Raw genomic sequence first — 5,617 nt, forward strand, 5'->3', positions numbered from 1 at the left:
TTCAGCAGCAGACAATTGTGCAAAGAATTCAAGGGCTCTGCACAATCAACATCAGAGGTTGGGGTGGCAATAACAGCAGAAGGATATCAGAGGAGATGTCTGTCATTGACTAGGATTATTGTTACTGTCCAGAATAAGCCTAGACCCACACATTCTGGTAGCTCAGTTCAGCTATATACTTCATGTAGCTTCATGTCATGCTTCATCCCAAGCTAAGCTCAAACTTCACCTCTCTTAGCACAATTGTTGCTGCTAAATTCCTCAATGATGATATCATCACTCCTGCCTCAACTATATCATTTCAGAGCATCTATCCTTGGACCAGAACATGTGTAATTACAAAGGAAGCATGGCAGCACCTCTACTTCCTGAGGAGTTTGCAAAGATTTAGCATGACATCTAAAACTTTGAGAAAACTTCCATAGACATGTAGTGGAGAGTATATTGACTGGCTGCATCACAGCCAGGTATGGAAACACCAATGCCCTTGATTGGAAAATCCTACAAAAAGTAGTGGATACAGTCTAGAAACATCACAGGTAAAGCCCTCTCCACCATTGAGCATATCTACATGGAGCATTGTCACAGGAAAGCAGCATCTATCATCAGGAATCACCACCACCCAGGTAATACTTTCTTCTCGCTGCTGCCAACACGAAGAAGATACAGGGTCCTCAGGACTGATTTTACCAGATTCAGGAACAGTTACTACCCCTCAACCATCAGGCTCTTGAAACAAAGGGGATAACTTCACTTGCCCTATCATTGAAACTATTCACTTTCAATGATGGGGCAAGTGGAACCACTTTCAAGGACCTTTCATCTCATTTTCTCAATATTTATTGCTTTTTTTTCTCAGCTCAAGTTAGTAAAACCTGAGCATTGGCATAGCCAAGCACTCTCATTTCTCAATTGCTAGGAACTTTCCAACATTCTAATAGTGTTTAGTGTTGTGGCTTTGTGGAGATTTGCATATTACTATGTAACCCTGATTGCTGAAGGCTATTGTGTAGTTACTTTGCGATAATACCAATTGTAGATATTACTATTGGGACAATGTCTACACTGTTCATTTTCCATAGTCTTACAATTTCCTCTTTTGATTCAGCATATTTTGGTGCTTTCCACATATTCATTTCTGTATGCTATGTGTGTTTGGAATGGCTATATCTATTAAGTAAATTGTTCTTGTTTGTTTATCCTGTATTATTATATCTGGACAGTTATGGACTGTTCTATCTGTAATAATGGATTTATTGTAATATAATTTGTGGAACTCTGGCTCTAAAACTGGATCAGGCTTGCATTTATAGTAAGGGGTATGGTTTCTTTTATGAGTTTGTATTTTAAAGAAAGATTTTGGTGAATGATGTTTGTCACGTGATTGTATATGAGTATGTAATCAGATTGAGTTAAACTGCTACAGGATCCTGTAATGTGTTGGATTGATTCTGGCTTTCCTTGGCATTATCTGCATTTATCAACTTCATAGAAACATAAAAACATAGAAAACCTACAGCAGAATACAAGACCTTCGGCCCACCAAACTGTGCCAAACATGTCTTTACCTTAGAACTACCTAGGCTTACCCATAGCCCTCCATTTTTCTAAGCTCCATGGATCCATCCAGGAGTCTCTTAAAAGACCCTATTATTTCTGCCTCCACCACTGCTGCCGGCAGCCCATTCCACGCACTCACCACTCTCTGCATAAAAAAATTACCTCGACATCTCCTCTGTACCTACTTCCAAGCACCTTAAAAATATGCCCTCTTGTGCGAACCATTTCAGCTCTGGGAAAAAGCCTCTGACTATCCACACAATCAATGCCTCTCATTATCTTGTACATTCTATCAGGTCACCTCTCATCCTCTGTCGCTCCAAGGAGAAAAGGCCATGTTCACTCAACCTATTCTCATAAGGCACGCTCCCCAATCCAGGCAACATCCTTGTAAATTTCCTCTGCATCCTTTCTGTGGTTTCCATGTCCTTCCTGTAGTGAGGCGACCAGAATTGAGCACAGTACTCCAATGTGCTGTTTTTTTATTATGTATTTTTGATAAGTTTTTATTTTAACCACCTGGTCCTGTATTGCCACAAGGGACGCTTCTGTTTCTGGGAATAAGGTGTTTGACACTTCCTTGTCCACATCTAGTCTGTTCAGATTGTGGGGATGTTATCCATGGAGGGTCAAACTCCTTCACTGGTTAACTTTTTCTTCTATAGTGATAATCTCTTTATTTTTCTGGACTGTGCTTACATTTAAGTTTAGTGATGTGCACTTCTTATCAGAATTGCATATGCTCATGTGGAGTACTGAATCCTGTTTTTGTTGATGAAAATATATCCTTAGAAGTTTTATCTGATCGGTGCTTAATTTTTAAAAAAAATTCTGTTACTCCTCTTTCTTCTTCTGCCCCAGTTAGTGTTAACCTAAGCACATTTGAGTGTACATAGTGATTTCTAAAATTTGTCATTTCAGTTCTTATTTTTCTTTGTAAATTTTCCAGATTAGTTTTGGACCAAGATATTGTGTCAAAATAGATTAATATGGGTACTATTATCATTTCTTTCTTTTTATATTTGCACCATTTGTTGTCTTTTGCACATTGATTGTATGCCCACAAGAAAATGAATCTCAAGGTTGTATATGGAGACAAATATGTATTCTGATAATAAGTTACCAGTTCTGTCAGTGTTAGTCTTTGGTTTGTCCTGTTTTCTGTGATATCACTCCGGAGAAACATTGTATCATTTCTTAATGCATGTATGCATTTCTAAATGACAATAAAAGAGGACTGAGTGTTCTCATAATCTAATTTATTTTAAACTTTGAACTTACAACTAGCATGCATAAGCAACAAGGCTCTTTAAGATGCTGACTGTTCCTCGATTATAGTTTTACAGGCATCACCTTTACCTTTTATTTTTATGTGAAGGTTTTACTAGGTGCCCCCTTCTGCATGAACTCAGTCTTTGCCCTGACCTGACAAGCATCTATCTAAGCTAATGGCGTATCATATATAAAGGGAATTGAATACCAGGGAGGGAAACACAGATCTGAAAACAATGGCTAGCTTCAGATTAAGTCGTTAACCAGTAGAGGAAATCTTAAACACTTTTAAGTCCAATATCTGTATTGAAATTTTAATTAATGAATACAGCATCCTCCCTACTGTATACTGTTTGTTAGACATAACCCACTCCATTGAAGCATAAACTAGAATTATTTTTTACTGTCATTTCTTTTTCTTATCTTAAATACCAGTTCTGGGTTTTAATTCCAACGACATGAACAGTTGAAAGACCTCACGGCTGAGCAGAATCCTCTCCTCACCCTCAGTGTACAAAGCAAGCTGGACTGTACAGAAATCTGAATAAAAAACTTTAATCCCCAACCTAACCCAGTAATACTGAGGTTGGCTGCAGCAACTCCTCCACCACCCTCACTGAAATCAACTGCAAGGCATAGATGAGGAACTATAGTCATAATCTGTCTTTAGTTTCCACAAGCGAATGCACCACCACATGGTCTTCATAATATGAGCATAAGAGTGAATTTTAAAAGTAATATGCCATTATTAAATTTAATCCTCCTCAATGATACCATTAATTGTGCCGACCAGCAGGTTGGGTGTAATACACCATCCAACCACACCTTTGAGTAGCCTCTGGAAAGATGATACCTTGGCAGTGAGGCTGATCTTCTAACTGCAACTACATTTCATGTAATTCATCCTGCTCTGCTCAGAAATCGCCTTTTTATTATTTGCGCAATTTGTCTCCTTTTGCACATTGGTTGTTTGGCTTTGCTATCTATAGACTTTCATGAATTCAATTGTACTTTATTTGTCTATAAATGTCTGCAAGAGAACAAATCTTAAGGTATTATGTGGTGACATATGCATACTTTGATGATAAATTTACTTTGAACTTTGATGTTATAATGTTCCTACAGCAGTGGTGATTGTTTGGAAAATTTTCAAATTTGCTATCTTCTGAAAGTAATCCCGTTCGTTCTGTATCCTCCCTGTTGGTGATTGCACTGAGATGGTAAACTGCCAGTGAGAGAATAACTCACAGGTAATGGTAGAGTGGCTCAGTTCCAAATCTGGCTGTGCATTGGCTGATCAAATTATAAAAGGACTACTTTTAGTGGGATTCTAAAGCATTTATAGTTTAATTTTTATTGACAATATAATAGATGTTTAGTAAACTAATATAAAAACCGAATTAAAGAATGAACGTAGTGGGTATTTTCCCCTTAAACACCAAGGAGATGTAAGCCAGTTAGTCTGGTTTAAATGGCTTCAATGAAGTAAGGTCAGACCAGGAGATTTTCATGCTCTTTGTGATTATTCAGTGAGCTATAAGTGCACTGAAACCACTGTAGTATGGAAGAAAACATTTGATTTAATCTCTCAACAAATGCAGCTCACCTTCTACAGTTCATTCCTCGTTACTGCATGAAATATCAGCTGATTGAAATAAATCAGACCTGAAACTGCTCATTGGTAAATAACATAAATAAATAACATACTGTGTGCATTTCTCCCCATGTCACCTTGGAAAGGTTCTTGCTGGAATGATATTGTGGATTTACCAGAATGTTACTTGTGCACAGAAAGGATAAATTATAAAGAGTTTACACAGTTGTGCAATCTGTAGTTTTAAAATCTGAGGGGGGGAATTAGTCAAAAATCTTAAAATATGAATCTTGGGATAGTCAGCATGTCATATCGCATCTGCAGAAAGAGCAATAGTTTTAATATTTCATGTTAAATTCTGACCAAAGACCCTTTGACCTTAAACATTAACTCATTTATATGTCACTACAAATTTGTCGAAGCTGCTGAGTATTTCAAGAATTTTCCATTTTTTTCAGATTTACAGGATCTGCATTTTTTTGATTTTTATTGGAGCTTTCAAGCTGTTGGAAAAATTGAGAGATTTTCTATTAGTTGAAATGGGAGCAAAGACTAAAATTTACAGGCAACTCACATTTTGTGTGTGTTGCTTGGATTTCCAGTATCTGCATACCCTCTCTTGTTTGTGACTAAAATTTACAAGAAGGTTTGGAAGAGTTTTAGAAAAAGTTAATAACAGTTGAAATTATTTACTGTAAATGGGACTTAGTCCTAGGTCAATTCTGAGCTTCCAAATCAAAGTTATTAAGGGATATATGGTAATTGCAGGTAACTGTATAAGTTTATTAACAAAACAAAATCTTACCAAATGACAGTACAGGTTCAAGGATCTAAATGGCCTTTTCCTGAACCCATGTATAAGCACATGAAACAAATGGATTGGGATTAAATTGAAGAGCCCCTCATCATTGATTAGACTAATCTCAAAAATAAAGGCACTTGAGGTTACCAGAAGGGTTACTAACATGTTCCACAATGACCACACACTTCTAGATGAGGGGGGATAAAGAGACAACTGCATGGAATTTAACAGATGCACTAAACAAGCACATATGGTTTTAAAAAGGATAGACAGAATAATGCTTTTGACCCCCCTCCCAAGTGACTACAGATCAGGTGACATCAAACAAATCACTTCCAGGTGGAAAATAATCCATGCAAATAGTCCACTTATTTAGATAATGTTGGATT

The sequence above is a fragment of the Mobula hypostoma genome, chromosome 11, assembly GCF_963921235.1.
Source record: "Mobula hypostoma chromosome 11, sMobHyp1.1, whole genome shotgun sequence".
Classification (NCBI taxonomy): Eukaryota; Metazoa; Chordata; class Chondrichthyes; order Myliobatiformes; family Myliobatidae; genus Mobula; species Mobula hypostoma.